This window comes from Gymnodraco acuticeps, unplaced genomic scaffold, assembly GCF_902827175.1.
Source record: "Gymnodraco acuticeps unplaced genomic scaffold, fGymAcu1.1, whole genome shotgun sequence".
Taxonomy (NCBI): domain Eukaryota; kingdom Metazoa; phylum Chordata; class Actinopteri; order Perciformes; family Bathydraconidae; genus Gymnodraco; species Gymnodraco acuticeps.
The window spans coordinates 1,119,715-1,145,871 of record NW_022991123.1 but is presented as its reverse complement, the minus strand read 5'-3'; the positions used below and the strand labels follow the sequence as shown (position 1 = coordinate 1,145,871).

Below are 26,157 nucleotides of genomic sequence, written 5' to 3'. Positions count from 1 at the left end.
CTGCTGCGTCATGCATTACTGATATGTCACGTTCAGTGAAAAGTCCCCAAACTCGCGCAGAGTAAATTGCAGACAGACACAGGGGCGGCGGGTGCTGTAGGCTAGGGAAGGCTAAGCCTTCCCAAATATTTGTGTAACTGCATCCTGGTAAAATAAAAATATAATGTCTTTGACATTAGCGCTGCTATGCAGCCACCTGTGCCCTGTACCACGAAGCCAGTTCAACATACCCTGGATATGCTTGAGTTATCTTAACTAACCCTAACAAACGCGATCTCGCTAAACGGTCCTACGGCGCTGGTTTTCAACTCGGTAAATCAAGCCGAGAACGCGTTCACGTGAAAGGGGCGGGGTTAGCTACATTTGACCAATCACAAACAGGGACAAGTGTACTGACAGCGCAACATCATACTTCATTAATGAAAAGTAAACTAATATTAGACAAATATGAACTTTAAACATCCATGATGACTTAAACATATAATCCAGGATACAAGCCACATAGTTGCACCTGCAAGGAGAATACAGAACAACTCGTTAAAAAATAAACTACCGAGTGTTTGAAAGCCTACAACAGTTTTATGATACTGCCCCATCTAAAACACGAGGGGATCTGACTTTATTACATTTGAGTTGAGTGTTTCGTCAACTTAATGTGTTGCTTAAAATAATACGTCTGCATACAGTATATGTGACAATGTAACTAAGTGTTGCACGGCCAGATACGGCTCGAGAAGCTGACTCAGATAAGGAAATATTGTGATATCGATGTGAGATCGATGATCTGATTGATGATGTGATGTCAGTGTGATATGAATGATAAGTGCGACACGTCGGCGTCTTCTCTGCATACGGCAGTTTAAACTGCATTTCCTTTTTCCTGTAATATGACTTGATAGATTTAAACTCCGCACACTGAGCTCTGATCGGTCAGCAGGCGGTGCTTTCACTGAGTTGATCTATTTTCTATAGACGCCGGAGGCGGGCAGCGTAAGATGAATTTTTTTTAATTTAGCCTTCCCAAACCTGAGCCTCACGCGCCGCCTATGGACAGACAGCAGAACTTCTAGGATTAATTGTATATTTCGGATGGATAGATGTGTTCTTAAACGCCCTCGCATTGAGGTACAAGTCGAACAGGTGCCAGAGTCACACGACCCACCTGAAGAGTGAATAGTGAGTTTTGAATATATTTTGTAATAATGGGTCATTTGAAAAAGTGTTTTGTATGACAATAGAGATACAGGCCACCTGTTTGTGTTTCTCTCTAGCTCTCTCTAGCTCCGAGTCTCTAGTCTCCTCGCGAGAGAGCGAGAATCAGATATCGAAGAAGCTAGATGACGATATGCCACTCGATCTCTCTCTTCTCGTCTGCTATCTTCTCCTATCTCTGCTCTCTCTCTCCTCTCTCTCTCTCTCTCTCTCTCTCTCTCTCTCTCTCTCTCTCTCTCTCTCTCTCTCTCTCTCTCTCTCTCTCTCTCTCTCTCTCTCTCTCTCAGTTGTGTTTGGCTTTCCTTCATTATATTGGGAAATATATTTTATTTTCAAATGCCCTTTTCGATATTTTAATTTGAGACTCATTGACTCAAATATTTTCATTTGGGGGCTTAACCAAAAATAATGATACATGATATAGGTTCAAGCTATGCAGACATCGGCCACTAGAGGGCAGCACAGCACTGATAACACTGACATAAAATGATAATGGTGGATTATGCTCCCCCTTAAAGAGCCTGTGACACGAGTTTCCCCCATCATCCAAACCCATCAATTTGAGTAAATATTGTCCCCTTGAAACCCGTTACTGAACTGATTTTGGATATTTGTACTTTGATAACCATTAATCTGCCCTTCAATGTTGACCATTTCCTGGATCTTCTCGGGGATTCTTCAAGTCCCGCCAAATTACGTGTGACGTCATTGCGGGCACAGCGCTCCAGCTGCACGGTTCAGGATCCCAGCATCTGCATGTAAACGCACGATGGTGCACACAGCAGCAAACTCAGACAGCTCAGACAGTTTAATTTTGAACGTGTCTGAGAGCTCATATGAGGCTGTAGGATCGGTTTATGTTGTATCTGTTAGAAGTTTAGGAATTAGGTGCGTCAATATGGGCGATCATACGGTCATGTAGCCAGTGGTGGAATGGGACTAAAAGTCATCCCGGGACTCTCGACCGGCCCACTTCGGTACCGCTAGTAAATTGTCAACGGGGGGAGTGGGGGATGTCAGGGGCGGCGGGTGCTGTAGATAGTAAATATAAATATGTAAATATTTGTGTCACTGCATCCTGGTAAAATACAAATATAATGCAATGTCTGTGTCTTTGACATTAGCGCTGCTAGCCACCTGTGCCCTGTGCTACGAAGCCAGTTCAACAGACCCTGGATATGTTTGAGTAACAAACTAACTAACAACAACAAACTAACAAACGAGATCTCGCTAAGCGGTCCTACGACGCTGGTTATCAACTCGGTAAATCAAGCCAGGGTTTCTCTCACCAGCTGAGAGCGCGTTCACGTCTAAGACACGAGTGGATCTGACTTTAATTACATTTGACTCGAGTGTTTCGTCAACATAATGTGTTGCTTAAAATAATACTTCTGCATACAGTATGTGTCACTGTAAGTGTTGCACGGCCAGACACGGCAGATAAGGAAATATATGATATATTATGATGTTATATGATCGATGATCTGATTGATGATGTAATATGAATGATAAGTGCGACACGTCGGCGTCTTCTCTGCATAGGCCTACGGCAGTTTAAACTGTATTTCCTTTATCCTGTAATATGACTTGAGAGATTTAAACTCCGCACACTGAGTTGATCTCTTTTCTATAGACGCCGGAGGCGTAAAAAAAGTTATTTAGCCTTCCCAAACCTGAGCCTCACGCGCCGCCTATGGAGGATGTGCTAGTGATTTATCCGACCGGCCCACTTCGGTACCGGCCCATCGGGATTCGTCCCGATGGCCAGTCCGCGACTGCACCCAGCCCACGTAAACTGTCAACGGGGGGAGCCTCGCTGCGGGGAAACGGTGGACCTAGTGTCCCGATCGGAGTGGGAATAATAATAATAATAATCCGTGCTTTTTATCCATTAATTTCCCCAACATTGTGGTGAAAAAAACACACGTTTAATCCATGTTGGTGTACTACAACTACAAAAAGCATCGGTTTGTTTTCTCATCAGGAAATGCAGACCGGCACAAACAAACGATTTTTAATCATCATTCTCACGATCATTTAATCTATCATATGTTCGCCGAATTGACACGAAAGCACTAATACATGTAGTTTCATCCACTTGAGTTTACAACTACAAAAATAATCGATTTGTTTTTATATCACATCCTACGGGAGGAAATTCAGTAGCTCTCACTACCGATTTTTAATCCTAATGTAATCATCATCTTCACCACGATCATTTATGTTTATGTTCGCCGAATTGACATGAAAGCACTGACAAATATGAATATACTGTAGTCAACTTCATTAAAACGTTATTAACGTGCCTAAACTCAGTAATTCACAATTTCTACGCATGACAACACACTTTGTCCGTGTTTGGCTCTCTCGCCGCACAGTGAAGCGTTCCCGCATTGACGTCACTTCCGGCTTCCCCCAAAACTTCAAAATGAGTCGAAGGAATTTCCCGCGATGTTCGAAATTATTGATATTTAACGGAACGGTATCGCTTTTTCTTTTTTAAACTGACGGTTTGAGATTACTAGTAGCCCAATATTTCATTGCACAACAGTTGTTGGGATGCTGTCACAGGCTTTTTAAGGTCATGTATTTCAGATGCACTTTAAATCTGAACTGTTGAACGTCTGACAAACCTTCTGAGTGATTGGATTTTATGTCAGATTTTCCTTTTGATTGACCGTCTCATCCCAATATTCCAGCCTGTCCTCCTACGAAGAAAAACGACCAAATAGGTCGATTGTTCAGTAGTTTATTACAACCCATAGTCACGTTTTAAAGTGTAGCACCTCGAGTGGTCGTGTAAGAAACAACATGCTCCCGTTAATTGCAAACACTCCGGAGGGTCGTTTATTCACAAATAACCCTCTCTGGAAAATCCTAAATTGTAGAATAGTTTGGCCATTAAAATGCTTTTTGATTAGATTTCTAGCGAGAAGTGTATATTGTACTTTTAGAATCTACGTCCAGTGGATGTGTAGGATCTATCTATAGTTTGATAGACATTACGAAGATTATTTGAGGTCTCGCCAGGAGAACGTGTACTACGTCTTTACGCAGCGTCCATGTAAAGTTGGCGTCAACCCTCACAGGTTGAAAAGAGTATTTCCGGTCTCGAAGTTTTCATAATAAAACCGGAAGTATTCCCCTCACTGTCAAATGATTACACAGTGATATCTGCATTACTCATCCACTAAAAAATATCAGTTTATCTTTGTTAATTACACAATATTGATTGGTTTAAATTGTGTCCAATGCTTTGTGTTTTTAACCTTCAATTTGGAGAAACAAATAGTTTTTTCGTAGTTTAGACACCACAGAGTTTCCGAAGACACTATATTACCCAGAATCCTCAGCTATCGTTTGGGACTACAACATCCGCTTTCCTTTATAAACCCCGTGATTAGTCCTCAAGCTCTGTGATTGGATGTTGGAGTGGCAGTGCGACAAGGTTACGCCGAGCGTCAAACAGCTCTTTGAAATAGAATGTAACCACGGCAGACTTTCCAAAACTGGACTCGAACGGGTCCAGTTTTGGACGTCCTCCACTAGCTGTTTTGTTGTAGAGATCACTACAGTATCTTCTTAATATTTTCTATTCTATATTGCTATCATTGACCTTCTACTTTCCCCCTATTTTGTATGTAGGCTACTCTTAATATTTAAATGTTTTCATCAAATATAACATATTGAACAACAAAATTAAATAACGTGCTTTAACCACTAGGTGGTGCAGGTTAAAAAAACAGTGGTCTAGTTAATAAAACATAATATCAAACATAATATTACTAATAACTTTATGTAGTGTCCCGTCAATTATGCTAAGTTGTGTCATGTTTGTGATTGTCATGTTCATGTTAGTTTATGTTCCACTTCCTGTTTTATTTTGTACTCACCTTGTCTCATTCCAGGTCCCTTCACTTCCTTGGTTATTTTTCCCACCATCGTTAGCGTTTGCCCCGCCCCTGATTGTATCCACCTGTGCCCACTTACCTCATGTATATATTGTCCTGTCTCCCCTTGTTAGTTGTCAGTTCGTCTTGTTCGTTGTCCCAAGAAGCCAGACCCAAGCCATCGCTTAAGAGATTCAGTGTTTTGCCTTTTTCACTCCATGTGAGCGCTTTACTTTTGACATTTTGTTATTTCCTCTGAAAGGAAACCCCGCAGCGAGGCTCCCCCCGTTGACAATCCACTAGCGCAGTGTTTCTCAAACTTTTTCATACCAAGGACAATTTAACCAATACAAAAACACTCACGGCCCATCTGACTCCACAAATATCCCAAAACAATAGGCCTGCTCACCACTCCAACAGTACTAAACAGCCTAATAATGACAGCTTAACCTTCTCTACATCGCCTCGTTCACACAATAAATCAACAATACAACAGCCTCTGATTAATCAACAGACTTTATGCAATGCTTCATTGGATGCATATATTAGATAATAATCTCTATCTCACACCTAACAGATCTAAATCTACTTTCAGCATGGATAAATGTTCATAAAATACATCCATTGTTTGTTCTATATGCTTCTTGAAATCCTAAAAACACATCGTTTTCCTAGAACAGATTACAAATCGCCTGAAACTGGTACAAACAAGTGGCAACATGTGACGAAGGTGTTGCGCTGGGCTATATCATGCAATCGAAAATCGTGCTTCGATTTTCGATTGCATGATATAGCACACTCGGAATAAAGTATTATTTGCTTTTTTAAAAAAAAATGTTTTCGGATTTCATATCACATAAACACCATATCCCAATGTGCATTGCGGCTAAAACATCCAATCACAGAGATTCAAGTTCGATGTTTTCAAAACCTCAGAAAAAATAAATGTGTCTCTGAATCGAAAGGGAAAAACTCAAAAGCATTGTACACAATTTAAACCAATTAATGTTGTGTAATTAACTAGGATAAACTTATGTTTTTAGTGGATGAGTACTGCAGATATAGCTTTAAAATAATTTGACAGTGGGGGGAATACGGTTTTATTATGAAAACTTCGAGACCGGAAATACTGTTTTCACCCCGTGAGGGTTGACGCTAACTTTACACGTGCCGTTACTCGTTCTCCTGGCGAGACCTCAAATCATCTTCGTAATATCTATCAAACTATATATCCTACACATCCACTGGACCTGGATTCTAAAAGTACAATGTACACTTCTCGCTAGAAATCTAATCAAAAAGCATTTTAATGGCCAAACTATCCTACAATTTAGGATTTTCACGAGAGGGTTATTTGTGAATATACGACCCTCCGGAGCGTTTGCATTCAACGGGAGCACTAGAGGTCGAAAACTTTAAAACGTGATTATAGGTCGTAATAAGCACTAGAACTATCGACCTATTTGGTCGTAATAAGGCCTTGAACAATCGACCTACTTGGTCGTATGAGTTGGAGGACTTGTTGCAATATTCTGGTTCCATCACACACACACACACACACACACACACACACACACACACACACACACACACACACACACACACACACACACACACACACACACACACACACACACACACACACACACACACACACACACACACACACACACACACACACACACACACACACACACACACACACACACACACACACACACACACACACACACACACTAAAGTGTAATATAGGCCACAGCAGCGCAGGATTACCATAGAGGTAGTTGTAATTTGGAGAGAATATTAGAGAGTGAAAATCTACTATACAAAAACGGAGCAGGATTTAATCTGGCACACAAATCTCCACTTCCACTCCTCTCTGCTATTCAGTTCCAACATATTATCGCTCTCTCTCTCTCTACATTCCTTTGGGGTGAGGGTTAGGGTCACCATCCATTGTTTACTCCCCCTGTGTCACAGAAAAGAGGAAGGAGGGATGAATTGAGGAAGATAAGGTGTAAACACGTGCATCCTGAGAACAGTTTGTTTTTACACATTCAACAAAGTACAACATGTTCTGATTGCAGAACAAGAATACATACAAAATTACAGGATTGTAGGGGTCTTTTAAAGGAGGGGTTCCCAAAGTGGGGGTCGCAAGATGATTACAAAATAAAGATTGAAAATAAAAAAATGTAATGTTTTTTTTGTATCCATCCTTTCATCAATTTTTTAAAGATTATTAATAATAACGGGTGCATAGACATTTTTCAGGGGCGCACTAGCCATCTGTATAATTTCCCCGCAGCGAGGCTCCCCCCGTTGACAATCCACTAGCGCAGTGTTTCTCAAACTTTTTCATACCAAGGACAATTTAACCTATAAAAAAACTCTCACGGCCCATCTGACTCCACAAATATCCCAAAACAATAGGCCTGCCTCACCACTCCAACAGTACTAAACAGCCTAATAATGACAGCTTAACCTTCTCTACATCGCCTCGTTCACACAATAAATCAACAATACAAATACAACTACAGATTATATAAGCATTTAGTTCAAATGCTCTCAGGTTTTACACCTCTTATGAAATGTAGACTACATGTATTACGGAGTTTATGTCCGAGCCAACAGACTCACAGATCGTTGGCTACTGAGAGATATGCAAAATACACCGCATGTAGTACGACACAAACCTCCGCTGTGGATTTTCAAAACAAAATACAGTAAAACTATGGTCGCAGGCCCAAGTTTAACTCTCTGAGGTGTAAGCCATATTTTCACATGTTAGGCTCGTGTGGGCTTTTTTTGTAAAAATGCTATTAAAACATGAACCATGGTGACCATCGGGCTGGCCTGCATGGTCTGCCTACAAAACAAAAATAAGAAAACGTTTATGCAGCCCCAACAACAGCCTCTGATTAATCAACAGACTTCATGCAATGCTTCATTGGATGCATATATTAGATAATAATCTCTATCTCACTCCTAACCGGTGTTGTAACGCCGTTATTTTTGGCAGTAACTAGTAGGCCTACTCTAACGCATTACTTTTTTCAGTAACTCAGTTACCGTTACTACATGGTGCGTTACTCCGTTACTGCGTTCGTTTTTTTATACAGCCAGGCGAACAGAGATAAATGTACTTAGATACTTCCTGTGTCACATGCGGAGACGGGCTGTGGGCGTGTTTGTGTTGTTTACTAACAAGACTATCATGGCGGCGGCGGAGCTCAAGTCTAGTTTCTCCACCTGGAGATATTCTCACTATTTCACTTTTGTCGAGCACAAAGAAAAGAACGTTTCTGTTAAATGTAAGTTGTGTCCTGGCGGGTCAAAGATCCTATCTACTGCCCAAACCAGCAATTCAAATCTCTTAAAACATCTGCAAAAACAACATGCTGGGACGAAGCTAGTAACTAAGACCGGCACAGACCCAGACTCATCCAACGCCACTCCACCTCCACCTAAGCAACAGCGGCTGGATTTTAACCAAGGGACTGCTAGCCAGGGAGAAGTCGATAAAGCCATTGCACGGTATGTTGTAGTAGAACACATGCAGGCTATTGCTACAGTGGAGTCACCCGCTTTCAGGGAGCTAGTTAGCATGATAGCATGTCCGGGCGGCACACGGCATATGGGACGGAAAACTTTTTCCAACTACCTGGAGAAAGAATATACAAAAATGGAAAGCCAGCTAATATCGATGCAATCCAGATTGCATATAATGCATGTCAAGTTGATCAACAGATTGTAATATTCTCCAATGCAATAACAGTACTGAAATGAAGGCATTAATGGGAGACCTAACTAAAAAGTTACTTTTCACAGTAACGCATTACTTTTTGTTGTAAGTAATCAGTAAAGTAACTAGTAATGGTAACTAGTTACTGGTTTTCAGTAACTAGCACAACACTGCTCCTAACACATCTAAATCTACTTTCAGCATGGATAAATGTTCATAAAATACATCCATTGTTTGTTCTATATGCTTCTTGAAATCCTAAAAACACATCGTTTTCCTAGAACAGATTACAAATCGCCTGAAACTGGTACAAACAAGTGGCAACATGTGACGAAGGTGTTGCGCTGGGCTATATCATGCAATCGAAAATCGTGCTTCGATTTTCGATTGCATGATATAGCACACTCGGAATAAAGTATTATTTGCTTTTTTTTTTTTAAATGTTTTCGGATTTCATATCACATAAACACCATATCCCAATGTGCATTGCGGCTAAAACATCCAATCACAGAGATTCAAGTTCGATGTTTTCAAAACCTCAGAAAAAATAAATGTGTCTCTGAATCGAAAGGGAAAAACACAAAAGCATTGTACACAATTTAAACCAATTAATGTTGTGTAATTAACTAGGATAAACTTATGTTTTTAGTGGATGAGTACTGCAGATATAGCTTTAAAATAATTTGACAGTGGGGGGAATACGGTTTTATTATGAAAACTTCGAGACCGGAAATACTGTTTTCACCCCGTGAGGGTTGACGCTAACTTTACACGTGCCGTTACTCGTTCTCCTGGCGAGACCTCAAATCATCTTCGTAATATCTATCAAACTATAGATCCTACACATCCACTGGACCTGGATTCTAAAAGTACAATGTACACTTCTCGCTAGAAATCTAATCAAAAAGCATTTTAATGGCCAAACTATCCTACAATTTAGGATTTTCACGAGAGGGTTATTTGTGAATATACGACCCTCCGGAGCGTTTGCATTCAACGGGAGCACTAGAGGTCGAAAACTTTAAAGCGTGATTATAGGTCGTAATAAGCACTAGAACTATCGACCTATTTGGTCGTAATAAGGCCTTGAACAATCGACCTACTTGGTCGTATGAGTTGGAGGACTTGTTGCAATATTCTGGTTCCATCACACACAAATGGTCACACACACACACACACACACACACACACACACACACACACACACACACACACACACACACACACACACACACACACACACACACACACACACACACACACACACACTAAAGTGTAATATAGGCCACAGCAGCGCAGGATTACCATAGAGGTAGTTGTAATTTGGAGAGAATATTAGAGAGTGAAAATCTACTATACAAAAACGGAGCAGGATTTAATCTGGCACACAAATCTCCACTTCCACTCCTCTCTGCTATTCAGTTCCAACATATTATCGCTCTCTCTCTCTCTACATTCCTTTGGGGTGAGGGTTAGGGTCACCATCCATTGTTTACTCCCCCTGTGTCACAGAAAAGAGGAAGGAGGGATGAATTGAGGAAGATAAGGTGTAAACATGTGCATCCTGAGAACAGTTTGTTTTTACACATTCAACAAAGTACAACATGTTCTGATTGCAGAACAAGAATACATACAAAATTACAGGATTTTAGGGGTCTTTTAAAGGAGGGGTTCCCAAAGTGGGGGTCGCAAGATGATTACAAAATAAAGATTGAAAATAAAAAAAATGTAATGTTTTTTTTGTATCCATCCTTTCATCAATTTTTTAAAGATTATTAATAATAACGGGTGCATAGACATTTTTCAGGGGCGGACTAGCCATCTGTATAATTTCCCCGCAGCGAGGCTCCCCCCGTTGACAATCCACTAGCGCAGTGTTTCTCAAACTTTTTCATACCAAGGACAATTTAACCTATAAAAAAACTCTCACGGCCCATCTGACTCCACAAATATCCCAAAACAATAGGCCTGCTCACCACTCCAACAGTACTAAACAGCCTAATAATGACAGCTTAACCTTCTCTACATCGCCTCGTTCACACAATAAATCAACAATACAAATACAACTACAGATTATATAAGCATTTAGTTCAAATGCTCTCAGGTTTTACACCTCTTATGAAATGTAGACTACATGTATTACGGAGTTTATGTCCGAGCCAACAGACTCACAGATCGTTGGCTACTGAGAGATATGCAAAATACACCGCATGTAGTACGACACAAACCTCCGCTGTGGATTTTCAAAACAAAATACAGTAAAACTATGGTCGCAGGCCCAAGTTTAACTCTCTGAGGTGTAAGCCATATTTTCACATGTTAGGCTCGTGTGGGCTTTTTTTGTAAAAATGCTATTAAAACATGAACCATGGTGACCATCGGGCTGGCCTGCATGGTCTGCCTACAAAACAAAAATAAGAAAACGTTTATGCAGCCCCAACAACAGCCTCTGATTAATCAACAGACTTCATGCAATGCTTCATTGGATGCATATATTAGATAATAATCTCTATCTCACTCCTAACCGGTGTTGGGACTAACGCGTTACTGTAACGCCGTTATTTTTGGCAGTAACTAGTAGGCCTACTCAACGCATTACTTTTTTCAGTAACTCAGTTACCGTTACTATATGGTGCGTTACTCCGTTACTGCGTTCGTTTTTTTATACAGCCAGGCGAACAGAGATAAATGTACTTAGATACTTCCTGTGTCACATGCGGAGACGGGCTGTGGGCGTGTTTGTGTTGTTTACTAACAAGACTATCATGGCAGCGGCGGAGCTCAAGTCTAGTTTCTCCACCTGGAGATATTCTCACTATTTCACTTTTGTCGAGCACAAAGAAAAGAAAGTTTCTGTTAAATGTAAGTTGTGTCCTGCCGGGTCAAAGATCCTATCTACTGCCCAAACCAGTAATTAAAATCTCTTAAAACATCTGCAAAAACAACATGCTGGGACAAAGCTAGTAACTAAGACCGGCACAGACCCAGACTCATCCAACGCCACTCCACCTCCACCTAAGCAACAGCGGCTGGATTTTAACCAAGGGACTGCTAGCCAGGGAGAAGTCGATAAAGCCATTGCACGGTATGTTGTAGTAGAACACATGCAGGCTATTGCTACAGTGGAGTCACCCGCTTTCAGGGAGCTAGTTATCATGATACCATGTCCGGGCGGCACACGGCATATGGGACGGAAAACTTTTTCCAACTACCTGGAGAAAGAATATACAAAAATGGAAAGCCAGCTAATATCGATGCAATCCAGATTGCATATAATGCATGTCAAGTTGATCAACAGATTGTAATATTCTCCAATGCAATAACAGTACTGAAATGAAGGCATTAATGGGAGACCTAACTAAAAAGTTACTTTTCACAGTAACGCATTACTTTTTGTTGTAAGTAATCAGTAAAGTAACTAGTAATGGTAACTAGTTACTGGTTTTCAGTAACTAGCACAACACTGCTCCTAACACATCTAAATCTACTTTCAGCATGGATAAATGTTCATAAAATACATCCATTGTTTGTTCTATATGCTTCTTGAAATCCTAAAAACACATCGTTTTCCTAGAACAGATTACAAATCGCCTGAAACTGGTACAAACAAGTGGCAACATGTGACGAAGGTGTTGCGCTGGGCTATATCATGCAATCGAAAATCGAGTGCGGAAAACTTAAATTAATTAATTCACTAGCATTCTTCTTTTTTGTTCTTATTGTTTTTTGTTTTGTTTTTCTCAGTAAGTATGGTATATGACTAAGGTACATTTAATCTTTTAAGGGTTGGTTTGGTAGGCTGGAGTTAGGGTTAGTTTCAGTGTAGTGTTTTGTTTTGGTGATTTAGACAATTGATGAGAGTTGACATGTGAGCTAAGCTAACACAGCTAGGACCCAGCAGCATGTTCCTTGCTGATGTACGGTCCCAGGACAATAGGATTTAGGCTAACCCAGCAACAAGCTAATGTGGCTTCATCACGGAATCCCGGATCAAGCTGTTTCACTTCGCTGAGTGACAGGACAAAGTGCAGGACTCCAGTGAGACGAGACGAGCCGGACTGTGTGGTTCTAAAAGTTAATGGACAATGTTTACTTAAAGTGCACCTATCATGCTATTTTTAGGCAATAGCATAGGTCTCAGATATATACAAATATATAAAAAACAAGTATGAAGGGTTTTGCTCAAAGTACCAAACAGATCACCCATTCTAGCCATGCCTCATATCCCTCTAGTTCACTTACTGTTTCAAAAGTGCTGATTTTGGGTATAAAGCTTGAAAAAAAAAATGTGATAAATAAAAAAAAAAGGAGGGGTCTGAGCTCATGCGGGACCCGGCAGCTACTGTCTAAACTAAATACTGCCGTGATGAAACGCCATATCATGGATTATCAAGGATTATTTCTGAAACAGTATGGAGCTCAAAGGCTTTCTCTCTTGCCGGTTGCAAGGTGAGTTCCTTTTTATTTCCTGCTTCTTCACACACATGCTCTCCAGTACAGGTTAGCTCTGAGTGTTAGCGATGCTAATGTAAACACAGACCATATTACGTCCAAAACAGTCGGGCATTGTTTTTGATAGCAACTTTCTGATAGTGCCGTGGGTCCACATTTCCGATATTACGTCATATCGGACGCATATCTGGATCAGCTCCGTTGTACCCCCATTTTTTGAGATTTGGGTACGGAGGAAAAGAGAGAGGGTTTTATTTTCTGACGCTGCGTGAGTTCCCTGACACACCGGGGACACATATTTATGTATAAAAGACATCAAAAAGTGCATTTTGCATGATAGGTCCCCTTTAATGTCAATTATTTTTACTGTTAAAAATGCCCAGCAATATCATCTGCCCAGATAATTGAGCATTGATTTAGGTGGTTTACATATCTCCCACTGTCATTCCAAAATGCACTACAGGTATGGACTACTGTTTTTGCTTTTCTGTCAAGTTTTTTGTGTGTAGCATAATTGACTAAGCTACAACTGCATCCTTGTTATGCAATATCTGAATATTGGAGTCATTTTTTAGCAAAGGATAATGCCAACAAACCTACAAATCAACTTGATAGTGATACTATTTGTTGCTTTAATTCATTGAATCTGCCAACAATTCTGTAAAGTTAAGAGGTTTACTGTAACTGGACTAAAGACATAAATACATACATAAAGGATAAAGAACAGCAGGAGAACAATGAGAACGTTTTTAACATAAGATGCTGTTAACGATAAGAGCCAGATAGATTATATAACGCACTGTGATAAGTTGGCACAGATGAGGGATAATGAAATAATGAAAGAGAGAGTAGGTGGAGGGATGATGGTATTGCTTTAAAGGAGTTTAATGCACTGCCACGGCACTTATAGTTGACATATGCTGACTAGAGAATTAAAGCCTGTTGCACGTCAGGGGTTTCTATTTTAAACATCATGTACTGAAGTATAGACACATGACAAAATGTATGTATTATGACAATGCAAAGACATCATACATGGAAATCACACAAGCAGGATGTGTGACCAAACAACAATATATTCTAATATATTTATGTAACTAGAAGTAAAGTAATATTATCTGTCAATCAATTTAGTAAAGTTTGCCTCATAATCTATGTTTTTATATTGCTATTAGTTAAATATGTCCCAGAATGTTAATCAACTTCATACTGTACACTACCTATAGATGTTACTTTTCATGTATGTGTCACCAGTGACATTATATACATGAATACTTTCATTTATCATTTTTAAACATTTTAACGGCATTTAAACAAATGAAAACCCGTTAGCAGGAAATATCCCTCTATATTAGCAACATACCAAAACAAGATCGCTTAAGTAAAGTATTAAATCAACTTTTTCCTGTACATTTCTGTATTCAACTCACCCAATAGGCTTCAAGGCTGGAGAAGGATTTATTCTGTCTTCAAGTTGGTGGAGAAATTCCAATACAAAGAGTATTTTATTACTGTTAGACCAGACGCAGCAGCATGTGAAAAAGGTTGCTGCTGCAACTTGTTATCGTGTTTTCACGGAGTGGGAGTGAACTTTATAATGAGAGCCTTAGCGGGACATTTCAAAATATTTTATTTCTACTGCGCACTTGCCAACCACAACAGTGCTAGGGGCCAAATGATCAACTTAAACCGACAAACAAAGCAACCTTTTATTGGTTTGGATTCATTACTATTGCATCATCTGACAACGAAAGTGTCTGAAGCCCAATAATCCCTAAAACTGAAAGTGAAGGTACCTATATTCTGTAGAGGTCATTGATCTCAAGCCCAAGGGCTTAATTTAGGGAGACGGAACGATTGTGATTCAGCTCGGGTGTGGCCAGCGAGCTCCATTCTGTCCCCAAATGCACTCTGGGTTAAGATAAGATTTCCTTTGTTCTTGAAATTTGATTTGATCCTTGCCAATTTCCTTTTCGTACCCTATACTCACAAAACTTTGCGCACACATCACAAACTGCGAGATAAAACAACATTGCGAGATAGAGTGTGTGGGTACACCAAATGTACCAAGCTCTAAAGCACCCATTGCTGAATGGTATTGATTGTAACAAAGTTGCTCCGATATTCACTGGGATGTAATAGAGTGGTGCAGTGACAAGTCCTAAAACCCGGAAGTGAGGTAGCATTTTACCACTACCGGTTCCCTCGTCTCAGAGTCAATGGGATTTCTCTATAGGACTTTGAAAAATAGCTCGAAATAAGGTCTGTGGTTGACACAAATTTAAGAGACGGATCACATTTTGTTCTACAACATTAAATACATCAGCAGTGACCCCACTGGTGAATTCTGAAGAGTTTACGTGTCTGAAAAACGATGGTTGTCAACAAGTGGCTGAATAGGACAACAGAAGTTGTCGAGGCCGTTGTACGTCATTACGTCAAACATGTAAACAATCCCGCTAAGTTTGTTTGCCCCTGTTCTGCTTGAAAGCAAGTACCTACACTCTTGCAAACTGTAAAAACAAACGCTTCAACTTGTACACTTTTGAATCTGTATTTTTTAATATGGATCTTAAGCTGGCGTGACGTTGAAGTCGTGCGACCCGGCTGTAGTTGGTTTATAGCATAACGTTAGCATTTTGCTTCTGGCGATTAGATTTATGATTCGAAAATTATAAAAGTAGGGTAGACATGTGGATATTATCCGGCTGAACAAAACGTGCATTTATCAAACAGGTTTGTTTTCCACAGATCTTATTTCGAGCTATTTTCAAAAATCCTATGGAGAAATCCCATTGCTTCTTTCTCGAGGGAACCCATGCGCAGCTTACTTCAGGGTAAATAAGTCATCCCTGCACCACTCTATGCCCCCATTGCTATTGTCATTTTAGATGTTAGCTTTTATCAACTCCGCCCAACCACTAGTCAGCCATTTTTTATTTTGTACGCTTTTCATATATTTTATTTAAAACATATGATACAGTTTATCAGAATTGTATCAAAATTGCTTTGTATAACATTTGGACTAATGTGGACAATGATGTCATAGGTACGGTGGCCAGCAGGTGCAAACGCGGAACAACGGCCAAAAACGCATAAATTAGCAGGAAACAGCTGCAAATCCTGAAATGAAAAACAAACAAACCCCGAAAACAAACACAACAAAAAATCGCTGCAAATACCAAAACGATATGCAAAGTCCAAAGCACATACACATAAAAAACATTCCGGAAGTGCTCCAGGCCTCTAGGGGGCGCGCTACGTGGAACAGATTGATGTATGACCAGACATAGAGAGAACGAAAAAGAGTGATGGAAATCGGGAGGAAAGAAAGTTCATTTAAGTGGAGAAAGATATAAGAAGGTAAGTTTTGTTTTGTTTTGATACATGGAGCATCATATTTAGCTAGCGTTAGCGTGCCTAACTACTACACCAGCTGAGGAGAGCTTCACGTGAAGAGAAGATAAAGTGAGGGCAGAACATTGTTAAAAGAGATAACAAATCAAGTGCAGGCAAATAACACGGGCCATAGTGAGTACCGCGGAAAAAGGACATTTGAATTCTTAGCAGTTTGTTTATATGTATGTATTTGTGTATAGATGTTGCAACTATACAGAGCTTTAGCAATTGCCTGTAACTATGGTCATGCTAATAAAGCTATTGAATTGAATTGAGAGAGAAAGAGAGAGAGAAGTGACAAAATGTGAAGAGGGGCAAAGTAATGACAGGAGAGTAGTGTGCATTAGACATGCTCAAGAACAAATATAGAGAAGACATTCAAGGAGAGAGAGAGACAAAACACAGATTCAACGGTAAACATGATTGTGAAGCTGACCGTTGAGCGGCCCGACCAAGCAAGGAGGCAGAGGCAAAACGTCCCAAATATAACCCGGTGTGGGCATTTATTAAAATCATAGACCCATGACTCACAGCCTCAATCTCGCTGTTCTCCCTGAACACATCCTCCAGCCACAAGGATCTCACACACCACCCAACAAAACAGGAAACACAGAGCCTAAATACCCACACTAATTAACCCAACAAGACACAGGTGAGGGGGGGGAGGAGACAACACAGGGCACCAGGTGCACACAATCAACAGCAACAGACATGGGGAAAGGGAACACTTTTCAAAATAAAACACATGTGCAATATACAAAGCCGTCAGTCCACAGTGACGAAGCCATCTTCGTCACAATGATGTATCTTTCTATTTATTTAGCTAACCACTATTTAGACTATGTGTTTTTGATTGACTTGATTACATGGATTTACTACATCAATGTATGTCTTTTCAGGCTGCCATGTTTTGTCCTTTCTGTGGCCAACATCTGAGGACAGTTCAAGTGTTCTGTGGCTCCTGTGGCAAACATGTACAGTTTTTGGCAGAAGTTGAACACAACAGTAAGTTCACTTTGTTGTATTGTATCTGTTTCAAATGCAAGAAATAAGGATTCAACACACTACTCTGTTTAGGATACTAATTGGCAGATGCATACACTGGTTATCAGAATGAAGGACACATTTTTTCATTGTCTGTTTATGTGAAATATGTAGAAGCCATCATTAAATTGTAGACCAATGCATGATTAAATACACAAAACATGTGTATTATATTATACATTCATAATTGTGTATTAGTTATATCTTTATAGAGAACATTATACATTTAGAATCAGATTTTGAGACAGTGAGCGGCTGGGAAAGTGACACCGCCATGGGGCACAAACAGTTGCTGACGTGATGTTTTCTTCGCATTCTCAGGCATTCCATAAGGAGGGTCAGGAACTCACGCTTAGGACCACCAGTGTCCCCTCCATCCTCAGTTTGTCCCTCATCATCAGTGAACTAACTGACATCTCATGAGAGGGGTCGAATGAGGCACCTTTGAAGCCGCGGATTGCTCCATCCCACACATTGGCTCTATTAATATTGAACCTGCTGCAAGATGTATTTGTTATTTTTGCAGAGTTCTGCAACAATGTCCTCCTCAGTCAGGTATTCTGTGCTGGGAAAGACAAAGTGATGTATTATAATATTAAATGATGAAGCTAGTAATAAGATTTACAGTATAGAATAGAACAATTAAGTGGTAATAGTAACAATTAATACCTTTGCTCCATTGTGTCTTCTGGCTCAGACTGGCTATCAATAATGATAAGTGCATACACAGTTGTGTAGTTGCTGCAGTGAGAAGACAGTTGAATAATTATTTTCAAATACATAATATATGCATGACAGTCATATTTACAAAAGGATGTCGATCCTCTTCCTGTTTTTTTTAATACATTGGGTTCTAAACTGACAACAGCACTTTGTCATACTCCTGCACAATCCTTGTAAACATTTGAAATGGATGCAACAAACAATATCTGATCTTTGAAAAATATTTGTGGGTGTTTTTTGTATCGTCTTCATTAAGATGTCAGATGTTGTGGGTGTCATTTGGAAATGTATGAAAGTATAATTGTTCTGCTTCCTGGCAATGTTACCCACTGTGATTGGAGGCTATACAAACAAATGTAAAATAAAGATACACAACTGTGTCACGATGCAACTGTCAACATCGTTTACCTATAGAAGTTGTTCTGACCCGGGGCAGACTGGACGTCTTCCTGGAATGGGGTTGGTTCTCCATCCTATTTTTACCCAGGAAATAAGTGCAGTTGATCTAATGACAGTGTCATTAGCACACAAAGGTATTTATTGATTTCATGTTCACAAATTCAAACCTACATGGTATGATTACATTTTTAATTAGTCTTACCCGATCAGACGCTGGTTGTGGGTGCCTGAGAGGTCTGATAAAGGTAAACAACAAATATTCAAACTACTGTACTGTTAAAACATTCTGCTTCTTGTGGCACAACATAATATGTTGACAATGTTTTATTTTACCCTGGCAAACTGTTGTAGATTCTTGGAGTGCTCACTTTTTGAACCTTTGGATACACACAAATGACTGACTGAAATAAAAAAAATTCACTTTAATTAAGAATAAATGCCACGATAAATCCAAACTGACCAAGGTATGTTATATTGTTGACCGTCCTTTAACTCTCACATTAGGATTTACATTGGGGCACAATAAACCAACTCCTCTCTGCACCTATAATATGATGTCAAGAGTTACATTTAGGTGCACAATGCTGTCTCTTGACTTGCAAGCTCTTTTACCAAACAAGCTAACGCTAGCTGGGTAAATATGACGCTCTTTGTATCAAAACAAAACTTACCTTCTTATATATCGACTTTTTCCACTTCAATCAACTTTGTTTCCCCCGGCTTCAATTTGCAGCGCTCTTGTTTGTTCTCTCTGGTCAGACATCAATCTGTTCCACGTAGCGTGCCCCCTAGAGGCGTGGAGCACTTCCGGAATGTTTTTTTTTTAAATGTGTTTTGGGATTTGTACGTGCTTTGGACTTTGCCTATCGTTTTGGTATTTGCAGCATTTTTTTGTTGCGTTTGGTTTCGGGGTTTGTGTGTTGTATTTAGTTTGCATCATTTCTGTAAATGCAGCGTTTTTTGGTTGTATTTGTTTTCAGGATTTGTTTGTTTTTCATTTCAGGATTTGCAGCTGTTTCCTGCTAATGTATGCGTTTTTGGCCGTTGTTCCACGTTTGCACCTGCCGGCCACCGTACATAGGTCATGTGACCATGCGCAATTTTAGGCACTTTACATCTTACATGTTTTGTGTCAACAAATCTACATGCTAATGTACTGTATATATTTAATAGGGCCACCAACTTACGACCAGGAAATGTACCTTATGTGAAAGAAAATCATCCGATTGACCTCAAATTGGCTTTGGCAAAGCTTAAACTTTACATTTGCAGCCCCACGCATTTCACACTGGAAAATTGTCTTAGCTGTGCATGCGCGTGTCCCGGAGTCACGAAATTGCTTGTGTCCACCAATGTCCCGCTAGAAAACCAGACGTGTGTTAAAGTGCAGAGGATGGATGTAGGTGAAATTAATTGTATTTGCATTTAATACTAAACCTGGGGTCAAACCGTATTTTGGTAAATGTTTTGGGGTTCAGCACGACACTTGTAATACTATAATGTCTTTGTGAATTGATCTTAAGGACATTGACAAACCTAATACAAATAAAACTGTTGAGCAAATTTCGTGTTATGTCAAATCCACGTTTCCTAGAAAAATAATGACTTCTTATCTTATCGAGAACAGATTTTTGACAACTTTAGGTACAGATTATTGCCATTGAGGATTGCATCAAGGTAAATGTTTGAAAGCAGCAGAGAGTCATCAAGGCAAAAATCGGACTCAAAATGATGCTCTCTAGACCAGGGGTGGGGAACCTCCGAGGTAATTTATAAATCAAATCAAATCAAAGTTTATTGAATACATGCAAAAAAGAAAAACATGTAAGAAATCTAGACCGCAAAAGAATTAAACAAGCGAGTGCCTGTTTTTCCTGGCCAAGGTCAAGGTCCTTGAACACAACACGAGTGTCATCACGTATATATGTCTCCTCTGACAGGGGTGCAGTTCTGCCGGAGAGCACCAGAACGCGGCTCCGGCACTTCAAAAATGGCAGAACCCATAAGGAGCCATACACATGCCGCAGTTTTTGCGTGGCTGTGTCTTTAGTTGAAAGCCCAGTGACGATCTGTTCATCTGTCATACTGATCATACAGTCAATAACTTGACTGTTATTAGCATCTGGTTAGCTAGCTATGCTAACTAATATAAGAAGCTTTTTCTACAACCAGTGAGGTAAAGGCACATCTTTATATGAGCATTATAGTTATACAAAAATAAGAGAAAAGTAAATTACTATATAAAATACTATATGACAGTAAAAAAAAGTTGTTATTAATAAAAAAGAATACACTTTAATAGGGGAGTGATTTGTAAAATATCCATAAAGAAAAATAAATCTGATTACAGTTCTGTTCCATATGGATGTTGAGAGATGTATCCATAGATCTCTTAATTTTGCTCTCAAAGTGCACCAGATTGATGCTTTTAACTTCAACATTTAAAAAAAAACCTTCCCGGGGGAGCATGCCCCCCGGACCCCCCCTAGAGGAGGTTAGGTCCCCCACCACTTAAATCATGTCCACATGGATATGAAACTAAATACATTTGCACATATCTTGAGTCCATATCTTTCTGTTTTGGTGGTCATGCCACAACCGTGCACGTGCATGTGTGACACTTGGGTCCTGCTTTGCTGTTGCTTTCTTGTACTTCACCGGAGTCAGTTTGAGATATCAATCAGCTTTTATTCTGCAAACCATGGAATAGATCCACAGTTTAGCCACAGTGCAGTGAGATGTTGCTCCAAAGCTAAGAATCCTCTAACACTCTTACAGTGATCGTATAGTGGTATCATTTGTTTAGAGAAAAGGGATTCTAAATACAAACATAAAGAAACCCAATAACATTTATTACAAACATAAAACAATTTAGTTTGTAATTGTGACAATAAAGATTAATCAAATTACTTAGATGAACAGTATTCAATAAAAACATTTAACAGCTCAAAATAAACATACCTGCAAACCATGGAATAGACACACAGATTCACAGTTTAGCCACAGTACAGTGAGATGTTGCTCTACAAAGGAAAGTTTCACATCAGTGACGTAAATGCCACATGCACTCCACGACGTTAGCGGCTAACTAGTTAGCTGGAAAACGGCTCACTCAGTTTATGTACAATTATTTTAAAAAGTGATACACTACGGAATCTAAAGACATTTAGCTAAACATAAAATATAACCAATAAATGCAGATAGATTATACACAGAATAGTACACGTAGATCACAATTATTATTATATTTACAACTGAGTGAACAGAGCAACAACTCACCCAAAGCTAAGAATCCTCTAACACTGATGGATTCCCAAAAAGCACTACATTCAGCGCAACACTAGCTTCCGGCTGCGGCTTTTCAAAATAAAATAACAAAACTATGGATGTAGTCCCAGTTTAACAGGATTTAATAAAACAAACATTCATTATTTACACTGTTACACATGCATACGCGAGTCATGGTAATATATCTGGATTAAGACGTTGCTTTTTCTTTGCACAGCATGAAAGAAAGGCGAAATGAATGGGCTGTGATTTTAGTTTTTTAAGCAGAGGTCAATCATTTGTATGGCCCTCGGAGGATGTTGAAAAAATGTAAATGGCCCTTGAGAGGAAAAAGGTTCTCCACCCCTGCTCTAGACAGTGACTTCTGTCAGGAAAACAATTCCTTTGCAAGCTGTGGGTTGTAATTTTTTTCTCGTATAACATTCCGCTCACTCGTCTCGCACATGCTCACTCATGATTTCTTTCTGTCAAAGGACATGGCTCTATTTCAAACTTTTCACTTCTAGCCCACGCATTTCACACATTAAATATTGCATCAAAGGCCAGATAGTCACTCTGCTTGCAGGTTTAATACATTTCCAGTTATAATTAACACTGAACCCCGGGGCAGACAGTGTTTAGCAATTTCTAAAACCTGACATTTGGTTTGATGATATCGTTAGGATATTGCCTAACTGTTGTACAACTTGTGCGTTTCTTCACAGAGGTTTTTAGAACAACAATAATAGTAGATCAATCTTTCTTCCGATGATCGAGAACTGATTTCTGTCAACTCTATTCTAAAAAGAAATACACCGGCTCTACTTAAAGGTCCCATGTCATGCTTTTCCGGTTATTACCCGTCCCCTTGTGTGTTATGAAGGTTTTTATGCATGTAAATGGTGTGCAGACTGCAGAGTCAAAACCCTCAAAGTACAACCTGTAGCGAGTAAAACTCTAACACAGAAAATACCTCCCCAAAACGCCTCGTTGGAGATACGTCATTGTCCATTGTTTACTTCCTGGGTATCGTGACGTAGGAATGGCCAGTAGCTGCGCCCAGAGCTATGACGCGATACGGTCATGCGGTACCCGGATCCAAATGAGCCAATCCGTGGAGCTGTTACGTTACGTCCGCGGAGCCGTTACGTTAAGCCCCCGCTGATTGGTCCAAATTGACCAATCCACGGACTTCCTCACACACACACTCAGTGCAGGCAGCTCTGCTGATTTCTCCTCCCTGGCTGCAGGCTGATAACAGACAGTTGGGATCGCGGCGAAATTCTCTCTGCAAGACCCATTCTCACAGCGTTTATCAACCTTTTTCTTATTCAATATCAAGCCACACTTATTGTTTTTACTTCGGCTGTGACTTTGTGTGTGCGCAGGATGAGTTTGGCTGTGTTTCGCTGTCGCTAAACAAGGAAACCACACCTCCACGGAGCTCAGCGTGATTCACAACGTCCCGACCAATCAGAGCACACTGTGCTCACAGGGAGGGTGGGGGCTGGAGCTATTGGAGCTACAACGAGCCGTTAAAGGCAGAGAGTGAAATTATGTGAATACACGTAGTTTACAGAGATGCTGTATGAGAAACCAATGTGAGTTTGGAAAATTGCACAATATAAATCTATTCTAGTATATACCTCAACAATGGAATTATGATCAGTGGAAATGGCCATGACATGGGACCTTTAAATAAATTGAGGTAACAATTTGCGTAGATCTTTTTAAGTATTTCCAATTTAATCGATTATTAAATTAATCCGAGTACCCATTTATAATCTGATTAACTCAATTAGTTCAGTACTACAAACATAATTAGCTTTCCTTTAAAAACTATCTTAAGTTGAACCAACTTAATTTTAATCGTAAAGATGGAGTGATATTAAGTTGCATTTTGTTTAATTTAAGCTATTGTAATTTATTTATTTAAGTCCATACTATTCAAAAATGTCCATGCAAATTGTTACCTTAATTTGTTTGAGTATTAGAAACTCATTTCTTTGAGTCAAAAAGAATATACATATTTAAGTTCCATTTTTTAACAGTTTATTTTAAAATGTTCTTTACACAGTGACCTTTTTATAACAAATGTTCTCCAGGATGAATGCAGATTGCTCCAACTCAACATGCGGTCTAGCACAGTCCGGGCAAGTCCAAGCGTGTGTTCAGTTTTGAAACTATAAACGTTGAAACTCAATAGATATGAGTTTCTCTAACTTACAGTAGTATCCCTATAGTTGAGTGATCGCAGAAATATTTTTTCAAAATCATTACATTTGTAAGTTATATTTTTGTTGTTCTTTTTCAGTTTGACCGGCTTATTAAAAAATGAGTTGTAACTAACTAAAATAAGTTGAGGTAAAAAACTAAATGTTGTATGTTGAAAAAGGATTTTTTTTCAAGTGGAATCTACTAACCCCATGAATCGTTTTTAAGAGTGCAGGTAGAGGTTATTGACATGGGTAATAATGATTACAGTACTATAAATGCAGAAAGGCAGCATATCTAATGGATGTTAATCAGGGCCGCTCCTCCCTACACGCAGATCACGCAGACTGCGTGGGGCCTCATCTTATGCGCAAATGTGGCGCAATTCATCAAATGCGGCGCAATTATGCTCTCCACAGTTACCCGCTGCGAGTCTCCGGCGCTAACAGTTCACGAGCGTGCTCCACTTGCCCCCCTCCCCCCTTCAACGCTCGAGGACTTTTGTACAGACCCGGGGGGCCTCGTGCCATAACTTTGCGTGGGGCCACAAGTTGGCCAGGGGCAGCCCTGAGAGTAATAATCAGAAGGACACTTATTTTGCATGCTTAGACCTGTTGTTAGTTTCTTGCGATCATTCCTGATGATGTCTGTATCTAGGCCTCTAGTACATGTAAATCCTGTTTACACGGAAAACAAAAACAAACAGAATTCAATATAAAAAAAGTCTTCCGTCCACACGCAATCGGCTCAATAAACGTGTCCGTCCACGCGAGACCGCTCGACCCGCTGGAGACGCTGTAGTACATATGCCGGGCCTGTAAGTGGCGCTGTACTTCCACCACAAAATACACCAAAAGCAGCGAATAAGTCCTCCCGAGCATGGTTGCCATGGTTGCCCTTCTGTTTATTCCCCGCGGTGGATTTAGCAACATGTAGTTCATGTAGTTCTCCATGTCCACTTGTTGCTGATGGTTGTGGTAGAGGAGCTGGGTGAGCAGCAGAGGTGGGGAGAGGCAGGGCTCTGGCTGTTTCGGCGGCCTCTGTTTCTCTTTTTCTCCCTCCCGAGGCGAGCGTGTGCTCCTGCTTTAAAAGGCAGGTGCACCGCACCCACTTCCACTTACTCTGAGCCTGGCTCCCGAGCAGGACGTTCAATCTCCCAGGTAGTCCACCAGCAGATGAAAAATACCCACCTCTCCACCAAGGGACGAGGGAACCGTGCGGCAGAGTTTCCGTTAGAATTGTTTTCCGCCGGTCAACATGTCCGTTAAAGTTGAAATCTTCCGGACAAAATTAGAAAAGTGCCGGTCAAAGGTCTTCTTTGTTATTTATTGAGCTTTAAAACAAATTAATAACGATTCTATATAATAATATAAGAATAATACACGGAGCCTCTTTTCCTCCCCCTCTCCTGACAGCCCATCAGTATCCGTCTCATGCAGCTGGCTGATCCAGTAATGAGTGACCCGACAGTAAAAATAAACATATTTATAACTAGTTTAGGTAGTTTGAGAGGTAATTAAAATAGCTAAGTGTGATGATCTAACTTGAAGTGTGTGTTTTGCTCCACTCACCGCTCCATCACAGCGGGCGAAGCTGCAGGTGATCATGCAGAGCTGCGTATCTCCGTCAGCAGCAGCTGATCTCTAATTTCTCTCTCCTGTCCGATTAGACTTCACTCGCGTTTATCCATATCGATCAAATCTAGCTAGTTCTAGCTAATGATATGACTGCCTGCGTATCAAAAGACACCTAAACAATAAGCGAGAGGTGGGGAAAGGCGGGGCTATGGCGTATCGGGCATACACACAGATC

At 40.1% G+C, this 26,157-nt stretch overlaps 1 protein-coding gene across 1 annotated transcript in view; it reads right to left on the bottom strand.

Moving 5' to 3' along the window:
• Positions 1 to 14,868, bottom strand: part of vwa11 (von Willebrand factor A domain containing 11) — a 45,255-nt gene extending 30,387 nt beyond the window's left edge. The window contains exon 1 of the mRNA XM_034237081.1: positions 14,730 to 14,868. The gene's annotated coding sequence lies outside the window, so the exon portion shown is untranslated. The remainder of the gene's footprint in view (positions 1 to 14,729) is intronic.
• Between the last annotated feature and the right edge of the window lie 11,289 nt (positions 14,869 to 26,157).